This window comes from Hypanus sabinus, chromosome 3 (assembly GCF_030144855.1).
Source record: "Hypanus sabinus isolate sHypSab1 chromosome 3, sHypSab1.hap1, whole genome shotgun sequence".
In the NCBI taxonomy this organism is placed as follows: Eukaryota; Metazoa; Chordata; class Chondrichthyes; order Myliobatiformes; family Dasyatidae; genus Hypanus; species Hypanus sabinus.
The window spans coordinates 164,303,122-164,325,153 of record NC_082708.1 but is presented as its reverse complement, the minus strand read 5'-3'; the positions used below and the strand labels follow the sequence as shown (position 1 = coordinate 164,325,153).

The 22,032-nt window shown below is 42.3% G+C and overlaps 1 long non-coding RNA gene across 1 annotated transcript in view; it reads right to left on the bottom strand.

The window, feature by feature from the left end:
- The window catches only part of LOC132391866 (uncharacterized), a 57,769-nt gene extending 53,224 nt beyond the window's left edge, over positions 1–4,545 (bottom strand). Inside the window, exon 1 of the long non-coding RNA XR_009511362.1 lies at positions 4,411–4,545. This is a non-coding gene — a long non-coding RNA (uncharacterized LOC132391866). The remainder of the gene's footprint in view (positions 1–4,410) is intronic.
- Between the last annotated feature and the right edge of the window lie 17,487 nt (positions 4,546–22,032).

Sequence of the window (22,032 nt, the reverse complement as noted above, 5' to 3'; positions counted from 1 at the left end):
GTGTGCAGGTAGATTGGGAAAATCATTTTGGTTCTGGGTCCCAAGAAAGGTAATTTGCAGATCTCTGAGATGGCTTTTTAGAGCAGCTTGTGGTTGAGCCCACTAGGAGAAAGGCAGTTCTGGGCTGGGTGTTGTGCAATGAACCAGATTTGATTAGTGAGACAAAGGTAGAGCCATTAGGAGGCAGTGATGATAATATTCACCCTGCAGTTTGAGAGGGAGAAGATAAAGTCAGATGTACCAGAATTACAGTGGAGTGAAAGGAATTACAAATGCATGAAAGGGGAGCTGGCCAGAGATGATTATCAACCGAAGCCAACTAAAAAGGCCACAAACAGAGAAAAGTCAAAATATGATGGTAAGTTAGCCAATAGTATAAAAGAGGATATCAAAGGATTTTTCAGATATATACAGAGTAAAAGAAAGGCAGGAGTGGATATTGGACTGCTGGAAAATGACGCTGCAGAGATAGTAGTGGGGGTTAAAGAAATGGCAGGTGAACTTAATAAGTACTTTGTATCAATCTTCACTGTGGAGGACCTAACAGCATGCCAGAAATTTGAGAAGGCCAGGGGGCTGAAGGGAGTATAGATACTAGGGAGAAGATGCTTGGGAAGCTGAAAGATCTGAAGGTAGATAAGTCACCTGGGCCAGATGGACTACTCCCCAGGGTTCTGAAAGAGAGAGCTGAAGAGACTGTGGAGATGTTAGCAATGATTTTTCAAGAATCACTGGATTCTGGATTGGTTCCAGAAGATTGGAGAATTGCAAATGTCATTCCACTCTTTAAGAAGGGAGGGAGGCAGAGGAAAGGAAATTATAAACCGGTTAGGCTGACTTCAGTGCTTAGTAAGATATTGAGTCCATTATTAAGGATGAAGTTTCAGGGTACTTGGAGGCCCGTTATAAAGTAAGCCAAAGTCAACATGGTTTCCTTAAGAGGAAATATTGCCTAACAAATCTGTCAGAAACCTTTGTGGAAATAATAGGCAGGGTAGACAAAGGAAAATTTGTGGATTTTCAGAAGGTCTTGACAAGGTGCATAACATGAGGCTGCTTAACAAGATAAGAGCCCATGGTATTACAGGAAAGATACTGGCATGGGCCAGTACTCACTGGAGTTTAGAAGAATGGGGGAGGACCTCATTGAAACCTATAGAATATTGAAAGGCCTCGATAGAGTGGATGTGGAGGGGATGTTTCCTCTTGTGAGTGAGGCTAGGACCAGAGGGCACAGCCTCAGAATCAAGTTTGTCCATTTAGAACAGAGATGATGAGGAGTTTCTTTGGCCAAAGTGGGTCTGTGGGTGGCTGTGGATGCCAAGTCTTTGAGTATATTTAAGAGGTTTTTGATTAATCAGGGCATCAAAGGTTGCAGGGAGAAGGCAGGAGAATGAGATTCAGAAGAATGATAAATAATAGTCTGCAGTATGTAATTTCCTTCTCCTCCATCAACCAAGACATACTCTCTTCTCGTTGCCGCCTTCAGGAAGAAGGTACAAGAACCTCAGGATTCACACCAGTAATGGTTATTACCCATCAACCATCAGGCTCTTAAAGCAAAAGGGATAACTTCACTCAATTGCACTTGCCCCATCATTGAAATGTTCCCACAACCTACGGACTTCCTTTCAAGGACTCTTCATCTCATGTTCTCTAATTTCATTGCTTATTTATTTATTTATTTATTTGTTTGTTTGTTTGTTTATTTATTTATTTATTGTCATTATTTCTTTCTTTTTGTACTTACACAGTTTGCTGTCTTCTGCATTCTGGTTGAATGCCGAAGTTGGGTGGTCTTTCAATGATTACTATCGTTATCATTCTGTAGATTTATTGAGTATCCCCACAAGAAAAAGAATCTCAGGGTTGTATATGGTGACATATATGTACTTTGATAATAAATTTACTTTGACCTTTGAAACCAGTCATGATGGAAGGGAGGAGCAGACTCGATGGGCTGAATGGCTTAATTCTGCTCCTTTGTCTTATGATCTTATGAAAAGGCGCAGAGGGGAGAAAGTTGATGGCTTTAGGTGTTACATTAATTATAAACTTTTCCATCGGAACATTCATCACGTTAATGCTGTACAGAGTGTCAAGATATGATGTGGGTGCTGCATGTGCTGCCCAGCTCCGAACTTCCCTGAATGGGAGTGTGTAAGTAACAGCCACAGCCAGGACAATGTGGCTCATTATCTGGTCAACTCTAGTTTATCTGCAGGGCTAATTGCTGCCTCATTGCCTGCATTATCCCATTAGTTGTGAAGCAGATTCTGATGTCCTGAGGACAGTGTGATAGATCGAACATTAGTGCAAATGTGCTATTCAGTTGGTAATCTGGCTCTCTTTCATTTGTTTCCACCGGCCTGTTCCTCAGAGTTCAAGAAGCATCTCTCAACATACAGCTGTAGCCTCCAAGGAGTTTATTTATCATCTTTATGCAGCCTTCCACATAGCCTATAGATCAGCCAACCTAGTATTAAATTATTGATTACTACTGCCATTAGATAACACAAACGTAGATTAGTCATCAGTCATCCTGACATCTATGTGGTGGGGATATTATGGAATGTACTAGTTGTGCTGGCTTTGTTTTAAATACTGGGCATGTGGAAAATGAGTGATGCTGTAGAAATATGCATTTCGCAAGAAATGTTAAACTGCAATAAATTCAATCTCCTGTCCCTGCTGATTAAGAACTGGATTTTTCACATATCTAATGGCAGTTCTAAAGGACCATGAAGCACCATGATGAAAGTTTATAATAAGTAAGCTTTGGTTAATAATACGGCATCAGCCGAGCATGAAAAATGAAAGTTTTGGAAGATGATATCCGATCTGGGAAAATAAAGCTCAGTCGTAATTACAGTATCACATGTTGGGTTAGGCTAAACCGGCCACAGGAAAAAGCAAAGGAGAAGATAGTCCACTCATAAAATGCTGGAGTAACTCTGCAGGTCAGGCAGCATCTGTGGAGAGGAATAAAGAGTCGATGTTTCAGGCTAAGACGCTTCATCGGGACTGGAACGGAAAGGCGAAGGAGCCAGAATAAGAAGGTGAGAGGAGGGGAAGGAGTACCTTCTAGTCCTGATGAAGTGTCTCAGCCTGACACGTCAACTCTTTATTCCTCTCCATGGATAAACTGACAACGTTTAGGGCTGAGACTCAGGACCGGAAAGGAAATGAAGAAAATTCTGGCTTTTCCCCCCATTTCCATTTCAATCCTTATGAAGGATTTCAGCCTGAAATATTTTCCCTTTATTCCTCTCCATAGGTGCTGCCTGTTCTGCTGAGTTCCTCCTGCATTTTGTGTGTGTTACTCTGGATTTCAGCATCTGCAGAACCTCTTGTGTTTGTAAAAATCTCCGGGGAGATGTGTTATATCCTTTAAATCACTCATTGGAATTCCTGAACCCAAAGAATGCTGGTGAATGGATTGCGGAGCACCAGACTCTGTCTGTAATGGCCATCAAGGGGAGATACTATTTCATCTCCCCTTTCCATCCCCACATTGACCTGTCTGTCCTCGGCCTTCTCTATTGCCACAGAGAGGACAAACACACCAGATAAACGGAATCTGTATGGATGGCATACAAGTAAAGGATTTTCACTGTGTTTGATAAATACATTTGGCCATAATGAACCAATTATATTGGACAATGAAGATTCTGCTTCCTGAATACTTCTTGGTGTATCTTATGGAATTTGGGCTGCTGATCATGGATATCGCCATATGTTTAAAATTGCCTATATTCCTTATATCGTTTCTTAATTCAAGTCAAACTATTGCTCACGCTGCAAGCTGAAACATTCTCTACCTGGTCTGGGCATGCTTAGGCAGGGTGGGGGCTGCAAGGCAGGACAGGTTTGAGGAAACCAGGCCATGGAGTATAGAGGAGGCAGATGAAGATGCTCGAGTCAAGAATGGAAAACGACACTGATTCTGATACAGATTTTGAACTCTTTATGTTGAGTTATCATCTGATAACTCAATCTGAGTTAAATGACCTGCTCAGAGATTTGGGTTTGTCAAAGGCAAAAGCAGAATTGCTGGGTTCAGGACTGTGAGGGTGGAATCTGCTGTCACCAGGCACAAAAATTTCTGTGAAGGATTTTGAGATTTCAGTCAAATGTTTCCCTGCATAACTGATGCCAAGATTAAGGAAGGCATTTTTGTTGGTCCACAGATCAAACAGGTTGTCAATGAAAGGCAATTCAAAGAACTTCTGGTGGGACAGGAGAAAATCAATTGGAAGGCATTCATAGATGTTGCTGGTAGTTTTCTTAGCAACTACAGAGCACCAAACTATGAGCAGTTGGTTGACAACATGCTTCAAGCATACAAAACCATAAAGGGCAACATGGCACTAAAGATTTATTTTCTGCTTTCCTATTGACACTCCTTACCTGTAAATCTTGGCGCTGTCAGTGACGAGCATGGTGAAAGGTTTCATCAGGACATTACGGTCATGGAGAAACGGTATCAGCGCAAATGGCATCCACCAATGCTGGCTGATTATTGTTGGATACTTAAGCAAGAAGCCTCACACACTGAGTACAAATGAAAATAATCAACAAAGCATTTTTAGTTGAACTATTGCAACATGACTGTGCTGCCACCCACAGCTCCAATATGCTAATTAAATTTGTTGGTGACACTACACTGATTGGCCTAATCTCAAATAATAATGAGGCAGCCTATAGAGAAGAAGTCATCACCTTGACACAACGGTGTCAAGAAAACAACCTCTCACTCAATGTTGCAAAAACAAAGGACCTGACTGTGGACTACAGGAGGAATGGTGTCAGGTTAGCCCCTATTGACACCAATTTATCTGGGGTTGAGAGGGTGAACAGCTTTAAGTTCCTTGGCATAAACATCACCCGAGGACCTCACGTGGTCTGTACACACCGGCTGTGCGGTGAAAAAGGCACAACAGCACCTCCTTCACCTCAGACAGTTGAAGAAGTTTGCTATGGACCCCCAAATCCTAAGAACTTTCTACAGGAGCACAATTGAGAACATCCTGACTGGCTGCATCACTCTGCCTGGTATGGGAACTGTACTTCCCTCAATCACAGGACTCTGCAGAGAGTGGTGCGGACAGCCCAGCACATCTGTAGATATGAACTTCCCACTATTCAGGACATTTACATAGACAGGTGTATAAAAAGGTCCCGAAGGATCATTGGGGACCTGAATCACCCCAACCACAAATTGTTCCAGCTGCTACCTTCTGGGAAACGGTACCACAGCATAAAAGCCAGGACCAACAAGCTCCAGGACAGCTTCTTCCACCAGGCCATTGAACTGATTAATTCATGCTGATGCAACTGTATTTCTATGTTATATTGACTATTCTGTTGTACATAATATTAATTATAAATTGCTATAATTGCACATTGCACATTTAGATGGAGATGTAACATAAAGATTTTTACTCTTCATGTCTATGAAGGATGTAAATAATAAAGTCAATTCAATTCAGTTCAAAGCGTCAGCACCATTATACGCATAATAGTTGATAAATGTGAATTTCTTGTTTCTCAAAATTCCTACGTGATGCAAGTAGTCTGAAATTATATTTGTGTTCAGCTTCAAGTGGACTATCATAAACAAGAAAAAAATTCTGAGGAAGCAACATTTTCAAAAAAACACTGTTGTCCAGTGTTACCAGTTATTCCACTTGGGTGGCCTACAACCCAATGGTATGAACATAAACTGTTCTCATTTTGGCTAACCTACGTGTTCCTGTCTAATCCTACTCATTCTCCTTGGTTTGCCTTTCCTTTGTTCATCTTCTCCATTTCCACTCGCTCAGTTCCACCACCCCCCACCCGGCCCATTAGTTTCTGCTTTCCCTCCCTCAGCCTGCCTCCACCTGCCCATAATTTTCCATATTGGCTTCCACTTACCACCATCCAGCCTCTGTGTCAAACTCCCCGCTTCCACACTTGGCTCCATCTGGAATTGGAATTCTTTTATCATTTTCCCTTGTACCAAGATACAGTGAAAAAAAACTTGCCTTACACATTGTTCATACAGATGAATTCATTACACAGTGCATTGAGATAGCGTAAGCTCAAAGAATAACAGGATACAAAATAAAATGCAGTGCCTACAAAGGACGTGTAGTGCAGGCTGACATTAACGTGCAAGATTCTTACCAGGTAGATTGTGAGGTCATGAGGTCTATTTTATTATACTAGGAAATTGTTCAGTAGTCTTACAACTGTGGGGTTGAAACTGTCCTTGAGCCTGGTTCATGTTTTCAGGTGTCTGTTCCTTCTGCCTGATGGGAGGGGGGAGAGGAGAGAAAGTCCAAGATGGCTGCATCGTTTGATTATGCTAGCTGTTTACTGAGGCAACGAGAACTACTGACAGAGTCCATGGAGGGGAGTCTGGCTTCCATGATATGCTGAGCTGTGTCCACAGCGTTCTGCAGCTTCCAGCAGTCACAGGCAGAGCAGTTGTCGTACCAAGCCGTGATGCATCTGCCCATCATTCCTAACTCACCTACTTCCACCTGTCACCAACCAGCTGCCTTCCCTTCCCGATCACTTCTCTGTATTAATTCTGAGTGTCAGCCCGAAGTATCCACCATCCCTGTACCGTCACATATGCTCCTTCACCCTCTGAGATCACTCAGCAATTTGCTTTTCACTACCTCAGCATTGCTCTAGATTCTAGACGCTGAACTATGAATACACATGTTATTCATAGGTTTAATTTGTGACAACACTGAATGGGAGAGGTGGCAAACTAATTTTAATTTACCAGTCTCTCTGGTAAAATAGGCAGAAACAGGAATCAGATTGAGCAATCTCCACCTCTTGCAGTAAGCACTTACAATGAACACTAGCACTTTAATTAATGGATGGGAGCTGTGTCAACCTTGTTTGCCTCTGGCAGGCTGGAGGGGTGGACCTTCTGAAGCTGAATACAGTGCCTCAGGTCTAAGAAACATTAAATATTGGTCCCATTTTGGGTAAGATGCTATCGCCATGGCCTCCCCTTGCTTCCTTAATGTGTTGTGTAACTTTCCACAGCAGGTCGGCTCCTAAACAAACATGGGTCTGTTATAAATAGAATGAGTCAGAATTCTGTGGAAAGGAAGTTGAACCAGAGTAATAAAAATGAAAATGAGGTACCGAAGGTAAACAAAATAGTGCTAAATCACTTTAAAGATTAGACAGAACAAAAACATCATTCATATGCTATAGATCTGCCCTGTATGAAGTACTACAGTAGGTTAAAAATGTGACCTTTTCATCCCAATGTATCTGTGCTGGAGGATTGGGCATCCTCATTGATAAAGTTCGGAATGAAGACACGACAGCTCAGATCGGCAGGCTGATTTTCTCATTCAATGGATATGCACACTTTAAAGGGAAGTGCTCCAAGGTGTTTTCAGAAAAGGAAAAGGATTCACATCTCTGTTGTACATTGAAGTGCTGTTATTTTTTGTAATGCAGGAATTTACATTCAGCAAGCTCCCACAGCAGCAACATGATACTGAAGAAGGCTGAAACGTCAACTGTTTACTCTTTTCCATAGATGCTGCCTGACCTGCTGAGCTCCCACAGCATTTTGTGTGTGTTACTCTGCATTTCCAGTACCTGCTGACTTTTGCATCTTTATGATTTACTGACTAAGTAATGCAGTTTTTCAATAATGTTGGCTAAATATTTGCTTGCACACTGCTGTAACTTTCTCTTCTTCCAAATGATGCAATGAAAAGTATTGGGGAATAGGTGGGACATCAAATCAATATTTCATTTGAAAGTTAGTACCTCTGTCAATGCTGCTTTCCCCAGTACAATGACTGGGTGTTAGACTGGACTTTAGACCCTAAGCTAATTTCAGTCTATGCAGGTAGATTGTTCTTCTGTCTGCAAGAAGGTCCACATATTGAGCAAAGGAGTGAAACAGCTTTAACTTATTCTGGGCTTGTTTCTTAGAATAGGAACAGCCCTCACGCACCTCTCTAATATACTGGAAAGCTAGTGATCATTTCAATTAATAATAAGTGTATTCTATGAACAAAAGAAAGCAAGTACAACTTTTTTAACTGCAGCTTTCTTCTGAACAGGCTGTTCCCCGCACTGTATGTATCATAGCAGTGCAGAGAACATTTAGTCGATCCTTAAACGGGTGACAGCACTAAAGCAGCAAATCTTGTCAACCAATCAATATTACATATCACACATTAACCTGTCAATACCAGCTGCTCGAAATCAAAGAACAAAACCTAAGCTTGATGTCACCTCATCACAACTTCAAGCTGCAGGTCATCTCCTCTCACTCTGTATTTAACTGGGACTTCCTCCTGCATTTTGTGCTCACACTGGCTTCAAAGTTCAAAGTAAATTTGTTTTCGAAGTACATATGGGTTACAAGGTTTTCTTGCAAGCATTTACAGAGAAACAAAAGAAATGTGATTGGATTTTCCATAAAACCATACACGACCAGACAAAGACTGACACAAACCAACAAAGGAGGCCAACTATGTCGTTATTTGCTCATTTCTTTATCACAGCTGGGCACTATAATAAAATACTAAATCAAAATCAAAATTTTTCCTAGTCTTTGTCATTGCTCACAGATTAAAACAAAAGCTAGGTGAATGAGCTCATTTTAAATGATCTATCCACTGAGATTTTAAAATCCCCTCATTTCAAAGCTATGAATTGTCCTCGAAAGACTGGCATTTCTGGCCTCACATCTCCTGATGGAAATCTAATTCACTTGCTAACCACTGCTGTGTAGACGACTTCACTAATGCGACTCATAAATCTGTTGCCCCCTTGTCTAACCCTCACTGTAGAAATAAATGAGTATTATGAATATGCCTTTTCCTTTCCCTAGCATCTTGTAAGTGATGCCTCTGTCTGAATTACAAGCCACTTCAGCATTTCTTTATCACCATAAATGGAGGAAAATTGATTCGACTCATTTCAGGGTACAAAGTGTTTGACGAGGGTAGACTGAACTGTAAAAGACTGAGGCAACGGACTCTCTTTCAAAAGATCCTAAATACTTACCTCTAGTCTTTGATAGGGACACACAGTATTAAAATTGCCTGACGTGTAATGCTAGTTTGGTGGAAGTTTCTCTCTGACTGTCAGCCTGCCCGCACTCCATTCCCTAACCACCAGGTGGCTCTGCAGCAACATGGTCAGTGTCAGTCAGTGTAGGTGTTGGGAAAGAGAGAAAATAATTCTACATTTTTATTGTATTTCCCATTCATTCTTTCCACTTAAGTTTCATTCTGATTGTCATTTAGTGTCCTTATAGGTTGGAGGAGAATGTACATAACTCACACAAGAACACTAGGAGCCAGAGAAGACAACCAGGACACTCAAGAATGCCCTGCCATTCAATAAGATTATGACTCAGCTCCTCCTCTGGGTCAGAACCTCATAGCCTTCACTCCATTTTTAAAAATGCATCTGCCTCCACTGGGCAGAAGGGTTCACGTGGACGCCTGGCCTGTTCTGCGCTACACAACACCACGATGCGAAATGAGAAATCTTCCACAGCCCTCTGGTGAAGAGTAATCTGCGCATTATGCGAAGCGCAGCAGGCAAACCCTCCCGTGTCATAGGTTCAAAACCTCTTCCTTGAGCTGTGTCACCACCCACCCGCCTGCGTACACACAGCGGCCACGAGATTAGATTACATTACAATGGCTTAATGATGATAATAAATCCAGCAATGAATGTAAAGGCAAACAACAATGATAGTCATGCTGTCTGAGGTGGCACAGCAAAGAAATGCTGAAATGCCAGTGATACAATGACCAAAGGAGGCAGAATTACAACATGGCAGCACCACCGGGAATGGGAGTGAGAGGAGTGATTAGTTCAGAAATCCAATGATAGTTGCCACAATGGTCCCTCTAATTTGTAATGAACAGTGTGCACAAAAATCTTATGCTATGCAATTCTTTGCCCAGTGACGACAACACTGAATTTTGTATATAGCGGTATTCAACAGCTTGCAACGCACTGGCAATAAGAACTTTGATCTCCGTTGCATGTGATGGTTTTTTGCTCTCAATCATTACCGGTAGCGGGTAATGAAGGATTTTCTCGGTGGAGCTTTTGCACACCGTCCATATGTGACTTGCTTGCTAAATGACGCTTTGAAAAGTCAAGTTGCCAAATATCGCTCCACTTCTTCCTGCTTGCACATTCTCCAGCAATCTTTGCATCATGACAATTCACAGGTAACACCAATAAAAAAGAATAAACAAAAAATAAAAACAGTATAAACAAGTCAATTCTAAAATCTGCAGACAAATCATCACAAACTCCATGTTGTCAACACTATCCACATCAGAAACCGGAAAAGGAAAAGTGATTGTGTGCAATTATGAAATATCCTTAACATGCCAATGAGGTAGAGGGTGGCAACCTTTTGTGCACAGTTTAAATTCCTCTGTGTGCTTGTAGCAAGGGACGTGTGTGTGTGCATACACGCTCACACCTTGGAGGGGACACTGGCAGTGGGGAAGAAGTTCCTTATAAATTTGGATTCCAGACTTTCAAAGTCATGTACCTTCTCCTAAAGGGTTCAAGGGAATGGCGAGGGCAGCAGGTACTCTTGATGATATCATTGGCCTTCCCAAAGCGAAGTACTGTGAAGATGGGCCGTAGGGAAGGAAGTGATGAGCCAGGGATGGACAGTGACCAGGCTGGGAAATGGCTGATAGGGTCTGACCCTCAATAAGAGGATTTCCAAAGCCAGCAAGAAGACACAGTTCACCCTCTGTATGCCACTGCTAGGAACTCTTCTCAATTTTCTCCTTCCTCCAGTGGGGAGCCAGTTTTCACTCATTTAATGACTGCCATTTACAGAGAGGCTGTTCACCCCTTGAGGGAAAGCCTTGAGAGAAGAACCCCTTGAAAATAGCTTCCACCCACCCCCATCAACTGCTCATTGACCTGACTTTCTTCTTGCAGTACCATTTCTCTCCTTATTCCTTCTGCTCCAATCCCACTCCAGTGATTTGAGGACAAGAATCCAAAGTGGTACTGAGGGAAATGTGCAATGTTGGGAGTTCTCTTTTGTCCTGAACTGTACCAAACTTATTCGATAGTGGTATCGCTGCACTGTGCTCTGAAATCAATGGACTGAGATTTAGAGTTGCAATACAATATGCATTTTGCCTGACTGACCAATTGAATTACTAGCAGGCTCCTATTTTTACAACGAACAATTTAATGTATGTAATAGTCCTTTTGCTTTGTCATTCGATATTTTACTCCACCCCTATAGGTGAGGCTAAAGCCTCTGCTGCAAAGAATGCTTTGACTTGCTGTAATATGCAGGGAAATTGCTAATATGCATGGAGTGATCATTGTGGCTTACTCCTCCCTACTGGATTTACCACATACCCTCACCTAGCCTTTATTAACTTTGAGAAGCAATAACGCAACACCAGGACATGACTTAACCCGTCAAACAAAGTTATTAACAATGAAGTAATTAGTTACAGTGAAAAGTGTTTCTTAAAACTCAAGTCTCTCAGTTCAGAAAACTGCTGCACTAACTCTAATACTGTCAAATAACACAAGAGCGGCCTTGTCTTGCCCTGCTATCCATTACTGTAGTGTACTGCATCGACCCTGCCTCCAACTCTCATTCCATTTTGAAACCAATGGACGGAATTTCAATGGCAAAGAACGCACCCTGCTTGTTGCTTTCACAAAGACAGCAAATCGACAGATTAGTGAATTTTGGTGAATCAAGTAAAGAGCAAGAGGAGAGGGAGGTGGAGAGAGCCAAACGATGGAAGGAGTAATGGAGGGTGAGAGTGAAGAAAAGCAAGAGGAGTTGAAGACAGGGACAAGGAAGGTGAAGATGGATTAACTAAAGATAACTGTGGATTATCTACCTTCCAATTCTGATACAGTCCCACGTCTTGGCCCACAAGTACTACCTGGCAGGTGGCCGTCTATGTGTGCTCAGGCTTCCAGACTTAGTGACTGGGGTGTGTCCTGCTTATAATGGAAATTGGACACCTAATTCAGCTGGAGCTGAAATTCAGAGCAGGCTCAGGTGTTTGTCAATGACTTAGGTGAGAATGTATTTGGCATGATTTGTAAGTTTACAGATGACATCAGCATTGTTGGTAAGGTGGACAGTGAAGAGGTTTATCAAAGTTTACAGCAAGATAGAAAATGGGCAAGAAAATGTCGGATGGAATTTATAGACAATAGGTGCAGGAGTAGGCCATTCAGCTCTTTGGGCCAGCACCACCATTCGATGTGATCATGGTTGATCATCCACAATCATAACCCTGTTCCTGCTTTCTCCCCATATCCTCACCTAGCCTTTATTAAAGTTAATTTAACTTGGATAAGTGCAAAGTGATGCATTTTGGGAAGTTAAACTAGGGCAGGAGATAAACAGATTGGATAGGATGAGGTACAGAAGGCTGAGGGGAGACCACATAGAGGTTCATATAATTAGCAAGGGCAAAGACAGAGCAGATAACTAGTGTTTCTCTATGGGAATGTGGAGTCTGAAAAACTAAATCTATAGATTTAAAGCAAGAGAGGAAATATTTAAATAAGATTTGAGGAGCAAGTTTTTTTCATGGTGCTGGAATAGAGCATGCTGTCAGAGGAGGTTGTAAGAACAAGTATAACTCAAAAAACATTTGGACAGATGTAAGTGTAGGCAGAAAGGATTAGAGTAAATGGGAATCTTGGTCAGTACAGATGAGATGGGCCGAAGGTCCATCTGCCATGCTGTATGACTCTATGTCCATGGTTGATTCCATGATATTGTCAATAGCAAAGAGTCATCAGAAAATGAACTGAGATTCCTCTTTCTTTTTCTAGCCCTATGAAGTTAAGACCAGGGTGTACTTGCAGAAAAATAAAAACAGAACAGCTGAAAATACTCAATAAATCAAACAGCATCTATGAGGAGAGAAACGGAGTTGCTACTTCTGGTCAAAGTCATATCAGTTCTCATGAAAGGTCTTTGAGTTGAAACATTAATTCTGTTTTCCTCCCCATGAGAAAGCCAGACATTTTTGACTACCTGAGATTTCTATCCGCTATAGTATTTTGCCTTTCTGATGGTGTACAGATTGATTTTGGAGTCGACCTGTTCAGCATATTCGGTCTCCAAGGAGGTGGATGACTGGATTCCATCTCAGCTTCTTTAAATCACAACAGATCTCCACATATGCATCTCCATTTTCCAACCTATGCATTCAGATAATTTGAAAGTGAATTCACACCTTTGGCCTATCTATCTCTTTTTACGGTAATATGCAATATGAATGGCAGCATTATTCAACAGAGGCAGCAAGGATGTTCCTATGAAAGAATACAGAATTAGTCAAAGTTGTATCTCACTTTCCAGTGTTTTTGCACTTAACTGCTGTCGTTCATAACACCATCGTTCAGTGTGCTCTTACAAAGCCATTGTTGATCAAATCCTAATTGAAAGAATGGGACAGGAAAAGGTAGGAATTATTTTACAGTAACATCTTGCTAAGTGAGAAATCCATGGCAGAACCCTGCAGGTCAGGGCAGCGTCCGTGGTGAGTAAAACAGTCAACGACTTTGAAACCCTTGGTCAGAACTGAGGAAGAGAGGGATGCAAACAGGAGGGACCGCAGGGGTGGGATGCGTGGAACAAAGAGAAAATTGCCTACGTCTCAAAACAGGAAATGCTGGAAAAACTCTGCAGGTCGGGACGTATCCATGGGAAGAGCAATGGAGTTAATGTTTCAGATTGAAGAGCCTTCAGTTGATGAAAGAAAGGGAGAAAGAAAGGAGAGAGAGAATAGAAGAGAGAAAAAAGAAAGGGAGTGAAATAGAGAGAAGGAAGAAAGAAAGAAAAATAATTTAATAATGATGATGATAATGACTAAGTTATAGCAAAAATCAGGAGTCACTTCTGCGTAAAACATGTCATCTTCCATGGAAATCAAAGAATGCATATTAATGATCCTGCACCCTCTGCACTTTTCCCCATACGTTCTGCTGGATCACATCACAACTGAACGAGAAGTACAATTAATTTCTTTTAAAACAGATTGAAAGGAAAAGGCAGCCAATATTGCATTTTTGAGCTCTAAGACAACTTGAGGGAGTCTTATGGCTGCACATCAAGATCCCACAAACAACACTCCCAGATCGTTGTCTTTAGCCATGTTGATCGAGGGATAAATATTTACTAGTTCACCTGTGGCAGCCATCAAGGTTCCAGCAGTGGTAACAGCTTTACCTCAGTTAAACATTAAACATTGAAGTTGGCACTGGGATATCAGCACATAGGACTGTGTCACTGCTCATTAATTCATGAGTCATCCCATCAATTAAATGATTAAGTTTACTTTTAGAGGAGTTTTTTTAAACTACGATGAACTCCTCTCCTTCTCCTGAAGGCAGTGACTCACGGTGCGGCAAAAATCAACAGCTGCCCCCCACGGTGATAGACAGCGAGGAGCAGCTCAGTCAGTGAGAACGCACGGTCAGTTCTGTCTCTCTGGCAAGGGAGAATTCGGGTCCAGCCCATTGCTGCCCTGTGACAGTAGATCTGTAGGTGTGTGAACTTCAGGCAACTCTACTAAGCTTTTGCAGTTATTTCTCCGTGCCCTGGCCCAGGGCACTAATTCTGAATTGATCAAAGCAAGGTTCACGGCAAGGTCGGATGCATTATACAGCACCGCATAGTGTATATGTAAATATTCAACATCAATCTGTTGACACCCTGCAAGGTAGCACAGTTGTTTATTAAATTATGTTGTAATAATTACATGTCACAGGTGTCCTAAAGTGTGTGCTTTGTTCAATATCTTGAAAGACATAAGGACTTATAGAACCACTATGTGAAGATTGAATTTTTCTTGCACCCATGGGATGGACATTTGCTCCTCTGAATGATGGTGCAGTAGATCAGTCATGGCATTCACTCAAGGACTTCAATGTGCCATTGGCACTGATCACTAGATACAAAATATTATGTTTAAAGGCAGCTAGCACCTCCAGAAGAGCAGGACATTCTTCCTGGAGGCAAGAAGGAAGATGATAGAGAAACGAATAAACAAAGATAGTGCTTGTACTTAGTGTCAACTTTGCCCTCTATCAATTAGTTGTTCTGTCAGTCAACTGAAGTACTCCAGGAACCACAACAGTTCAGGTGCACGTAGTGTGTTCTCACAAACAGAGCTGATAAAGAGATGCTAGTCCGTTGATCAAAGATACATTTTGGCCAGGTCATTGGGAAAATTCTGCATGTGAGGACTTAAAGTTTTCTTTAACCAAATGTGGGGACAAACTTAGGTAAATACCTCAATCACAGAACAGCACTGGGGAAGTAGCTTAGAACTTGTGGTCAGGGTTCTGGCTTGTAAGCCTTCTTGATCAGCCCTCAGCCAAAGTGGACAGTGAACAACAGGCGACAACTCCTGAATCTCCCCAGGGATAGTGTTAATTGTTCCTCTCTGCACCTTGGGCGCATCAGGCAGCAACCTTGCCGTTTCTTTATCCTTTTTGTCTACTTTTACCAGGCCCAGTTGCTAGCTCGATGCTCAACCCAGCACAGATGGAAAGTGTGCAAGGAGCCGGCTGGATTCAAACCTGGGTTCACTTGTCTCACGATCCGGTGTTAATGCCGCTACATCACTGATAGAGAAGGGAAGCAAAAGGGTAACAAAAAGTTCCCCAATTCAACCCCGCTAGAGAGATCACTGAGGTAGAAGGTGGGATTTCATCTATCAAAGACCATGCTGTAGTGCTGAAACAAATTCGAAATTCAATAACCTTTGCTTTGCCCTCTTGTACTGTTATTACTCACAATAATTCTCTGTTATTCCTGCACATTCTTCTTAAATACAATACACTTCTTGCGTCCTCCCACCCCGCACCAAATGTATAGCAGTTGGCAACCTTACAAGGATGATACGAACAGATTCCCAGAAGAAAGCTGGATACAACTTTTTATTTATTTATTCATTATTCATGACGTGGATGTCATTGGCAAAGCTAGCATTTATAGCACTGGTCACCCATTGCTTGCTCACGTGGACATTTCCGACTCAAACACATTGTAATAGGTTTGGAATCACATCAAGCTGATATCCAGTAAGGACAGCAGATTTCTTCTCCTTAAGTGTGTTCGTAAATCAGGTGGCTTTTCATAAAATTTCATCCATAACTCTAGATTTTGCAACTCCAGATTGATCTTGAATGCCAGAGGGATATTGGCAAATGGCCTTCGCTCGGATGGAAATTCTGGTCTAGCGTACGTACCTTGTTAGGTGCCTGAGAAGATTCCAGATGTCGGTGAGGGTTCTCATGAGTTTCTAATGATGTGCCACATAAAGTATGGTTGTATCTCGGCTTGGGATGGTAAACTGCACTGCTCTGGACTGATTGGACATGCAGAGTGGTAAATACCATCCAGTCCACCACAGGCTTGTTACTCCCTCCCATCCAGTCCATCGTCATGGCTCACTGAGTCAGGAAAACCCATAGTATCGGCAAGAATGTCAGCCAACCTGGCTGTTCCCTTTTCTCTCTTCTACCTTCTGGGAGAAGATACAGGAGCGTGTAAACCTGGATAACCAGATTGAAGAATAGTTTCTTCCTCGCTGCTTGTGGACTCCTGAACCAATCTCCTCTTCCACATCTCCTTCCTGATGGTGCCGCCATTTTCTCGGACTCTCGATTCTTCCTCTCTCAGTTGTTTCATTATTCTCAGTTCAGCGTCCCTATTTGTTCCACTTCAGATGACACCAATATGTTTGGAATGCTCTGCTGCTTTGTGCTTGTCACTGTATTTATTGCTGCATTTGTTCACTCTATTAGCTTTGCACAACCAAGGAATTTCATTTCACCCTGGTGAACATGGTAAGAAAGTGTTCTGAAATAATCCAGACCTCTGCATTGTCATGTTCATTGGGGAGGTGATATACGTAAGTGTTGTTCCGGTCAGAGGACGTCGATTATACTGAATCAACAATGCATACAGGGCAGAATTAAAAATTTCAAAATGTCTTGTATTAAAAACTAATGTATGATTTCTTCAAATGTTTTTAAAGATTAGCTTTATTTTCAAAGCATCAAAACATTGAAAAGTACAGTAAACTATATTGTTTTACATCACCAACCAACACATTTTGGGGACAGTGCTGGGGGCAGCCCACAAGTGCCTCCTAATTACCTAACGTAAGTGATTAGTGTTCCAGTACACCTAGATCCCTTTGGTATTGACAGTTTCTATTCTCTCAACTTTTAACAAATATGCTGCTTTTCTGTGTTGGACACAAATGCAAGTGAACTCATAATTTTAATAGAGACATAGAAAACCTACAGCATAATACAGGCCCTTTGGCTCACACAGCTGTGCTGAACATGTCCCTACCTTAGAACTACCTAGGCTTTACCCATAGCCCTCTATTCTTATAAGCTCCGTGTACCCATCCAGGAGTCTCTTAAAAGACCCTATTGTTTCCGCCTCCACCACTGCCCCCGGCAGCCCAATCCACGCACTCACCACTCTCTGCGTAAAACACTTACCCCTGACACATCCTCTGTACCTACTTCCAAACACCTTAAAACTATGCCCTCTTGTGCTAGCCATTTCGGCCCTGGGGAAAACCCTCTGACTATCCACATGATCAATGCCTCTCATTATCTTGTACACCTCCATTAGGTCACCTCTCATCCTCCGTTGCTTGAAGGAGAAAAAGGTCGCGTTCACTCAACCTATTCTCATAAGGCATGCTCCCCAATCCAGACAACATCCATGTAAATCCCCTCTGCACCCTTTCTAAGGTTTCCACATCCTTCCTGTAGTGAAGCAACCAGAATTGAGCACAGTACTCCAAGTACTCCAAATTTCACTTTATATTCCTTCAGAGATGTTCTTGCCCTCTCGCATGACCTGTCTAAGTCCCCTTTAAGCCTCTTTACATCCTCCTCCACCAAATTTCATATCATCAGCAGCCATTTTATTGATGTAGCCTAGGACTGGCTGGGGCTGCACAAGTCACAATCTGCTTGTGTGATAACCATCAATTTATGTCAAACAAGCAATCTGCTGGAAGAACTCAGCAGGACACACTGCATTTGTGGAAGGAGAGGATCTCTTGATGTTTCAGGTGAAAGCCCTGCATCGGGTTTGAACGCTGATGCAGGGTTTCAACCAAAGGTACCAACAACTCCTTTCCTTGCATGGATGCTGTTCGAGCCGCTGAACCTTCCAGCTGCTTGCTCCAGATTCTAGTGTCTGTAGTCTTTTGTGTCCTTCAGATATTGAACTCTTTGCTTTCTGCCCAATGCTAATTCTCAATCCATTTTAGTGTATTAGCCCCAATTTCTAACTTTGTCAACCAATTTCCTGTGTGAGATCTGTTGTCAAATATCTTCTATCAATTCAAGTTCTGCATAATAGAACATAGAACAGTACAGCACATTACAGGCCCTTCGGCCCACAATGTTGTGCTGACCCTCAAACCCTGCCTCCCATATAACCCCCCCCCCACCTTAAATTCCTCCATATACCTGTCTAGTAGTCTCTTAAACTTCACTAGTGTATCTGCTTCCACCCACTGACTCAGGCAGTGCATTCCACGCACCAACCACTCTCTGAGTGAAAAACATAATACATCCGGTAGTTTCCCTTAATTTTTGTGCTGGTCACATTTTCAAAGTATTCCAGACTAATCAAGCATGAGCTTGATGAATCATCCATGTCCATCTTCAAACGTCCATGTTCACCCTGCTCAATCCTTTATATTCTTTCTAAGGTGTTCTGTTATTTCATCCATTGGTATAGACTTCAGCATTTTCTCCACCACAGACATTATGCTAATAGATTGGTAGTTCTCAGTTTTCTCTCACCCTCCTTAAAATCTGGGGTCATATTTGCTACCCTTTAATCTATAGGAATAATTCCAGTGTCGAAAGAACCTCAGAAGGTAACATTTATTTCATTTTATTTAGAGATACACCATGGAACAGGCTCTTTCGGCCCAACAAGACACACCACCCAGCAACCCACCTGTGGGTTGATGAGCATTAGCCTCATCACAGGACAATATACAATGACCAATTAACCTGCTGACTGGTACGTCTTTGGTCTATGGGAGAAGATCACACGCGATCATGGGGAAGGCGCACTCCTCACAGATGATGTCAGAACTGAACTCCGAACACCAGAACACCCTAAGCTGTGATAGCGTCATGCTAACCGCTACACTACCACCCACCCCAGGTACTCTCCTTCTTCTCCCCTCCCGACAGCCACAAGACACAAAAGCCTGAAAGCATGGACCACCAGGTTCACGGTTTGGAAAGGACTGGAAAGGAAAGGGAAATAAGCCCTCTGGTGCGCCTCCTCATTCCCTTTCTCACATGGTCCACTCTGCTCTCCTATCCTTCTTCTTTAGCCCTTTACCTTTTCCGCCTATCACCTCCCAGCTTCTCAATTCATCCCCCTTCACCTATGACTTTCTAGCTTTAATACTTTCCCTCCCCCACCTTCTTACTCTGGCTTCTTCCCCCTTTCTTTCCAGTCCTGATGAAGAGTCTCGGTCCAAAACGTCAACTGTTTATTCCTTTCTGCAGATACTGCCTGACCTATTAAGTTCCCCCAGTATTTTGTATGTTTTATTCTGGAGTTCCAGCACCTGAAAAATCTCTTGTGTTTATCTCTTTCAAGCTTTCTATCTCACCAACTTTGCGAGTGCTATTTTTGACTAATAGTTATTTCCTTTGAATCAATAACGTAGTATGGGAATTAAGGGTTATGGGGAAAAGGGAGGTATTTGGAGATGTCCATGGCCAGATCAGCCACGATCTTATTGAATGGCAGAGCAGGCTCGATGGGCCAGATGGCCTACTCCTGCTCCTATTTCTTACGTTCTAATGTTCTTACATATACTGTATACAGGCTTGGTGTGTCTCTTCTATGAACAAGTGCGTAGTAGTTGTTTAATTCCTCTGTCATATCCTCAGAAATTATTCTGTCTTTATTGGTAAGGAGCCTCCACAATCCCTCACTAGTCTTTGCATTTCTACTGACTTATCAAAGTTCTTACGGTTCATTTTTATGTTTCTCACCAGTCTAATCTCACATTCTTGTCTTTCTTTATCAATTTTATGGTCAATAGACAATAGACAATAGGTGCAGAAGTAGACCATTCAGCCCTTCGAGCCTGCACCGCCATTTTGAGATCATGGCTGATCAATTACTATCAATACCCGGTTCCTGCCTTCTCCCCATATCCCTTGATTCCCCTATCCATAAGATACCTATCTAGCTCCTTCTTGAAAGCATCCAGAGAATTGGCCTCCACTACCTTCCGAGGTAGTGCATTCCAGACCTCCACAACTCTCTGGGAGAAGAAGTTTTTCCTTAACTCTGTCCTAAATGACCTACCCCTTATTCTCAAACCATGCCCTCTGGTACTGGACTCTCCCAGCATCTGGAACATATTTCCTGCCTCTATCTTGTCCAATCCCTTAATAATCTTATATGTTTCAATCAGATCCCCTCTCAATCTCCTTAATTCCAGCGTGTACAAGCCCAGTCTCTCTAACCTCTCTGCGTAAGACAGTCCAGACATCCCAGGAATTAACCTCGTGAATCTATGCTGCACTTCCTCTACAGCCAGGATGTCCTTCCTTAACCCTGGAGAACAAAACTGTACACCATACTCCAGGTGTGGTCTCACCAGGGCTCTGTACAAATGCAAGAGGATTTCCTTGCTCTTGTACTCAATTCCCTTTGTAATAAAGACCAACATTCCATTAGCCTTCTTCACTGCCTGCTGCACTTGCTCATTCACCTTCAGTGACTGATGAACAAGGACTCCGAGATCTCTTTGTATTTCTCCCTTACCCAACTCTACACCATTCAGGTAATAATCAGCCTTCCTGTTCTTACTCCCAAAGTGGGTAACCTCACACTTATTCACATTAAACGCCATCTGCCAAGTATCTGCCCACTCACCCAGCCTATCCAAGTCACCCTGAATTCTCCTAACATCCTCATCATATGTCACACTGCCACCCAGCTTAGTATCATCAGCAAATTGGCTGATGTTATTTTTTATGCCTTCATCCAAGTCGTTAACGTAAATGGTAAACAGCTGTGGTCCTAATACCGAACCCTGTGGCACCCTACTAGTCACCACCTGCAATTCCGAGAAACACCCATTCACCGCTACCCTTTGCTTTTTATCTGCCAACCAGTTTTCTATCCATGTCAATATCTTCTCCCCAATGCCCTGAGCTTTGACTTTACCCACTAATCTCCTATGTGGGACCTTATCAAATGCCTTCTGAAAATCAAGGTACACTACATCCACTGGATCTCCCTTGTCTAACTTCCTGGTTACATCCTCAAAAAACTCCAATAGATTAGTCAAGCACGATTTACCCTTGTTAAATCCATGCTGGCTCGGCCCAATCCTATCACTGCTATCTAAATATGCCACTATTTCATCCTTAATAACGGACTCTAGCATCTTTCCCACCACCGATATCAGGTTGACAGGTCGATAGTTCTCTGTTTTCTCCCTCCCTCCTTTTTTAAAAAGTGGTCCTTTGCAGAGTTCTGAAATGTTCTCAATCCCAAAAAACCTATGGCCATTCACAGTGACTCGATAGATTTAATGCAACCTTTAATTTTACTGGTCAGTCACAAGTGTCTTACTTTCCCATTGGGGTTTTGTAATTTAAAGGAGCAGAAATTCTTTGCAAATTGTGCTTTATTTCTTTAAACACTGCCTAATAACTGTCCACTGTCATGCCATTCAATCTAAAAAATAGGGTTTCTGAAAATAAAAACAGAAAAATCTTGAAGCACTCAGCAGGTCAGACAGCCTCTGTGGAAAGAGGAACAGAGTTCATGTTTAAGCCTTGTTTCATGCTTTTTATGTTTTCTTCCAAGGCTTGAGTATCTAGTTATTTCCTCTCCTAACTCATTTATTGGCATGTTTATGTTGGAACCATGATTGACCGGGGTATTTTATCAAATGTAAAATC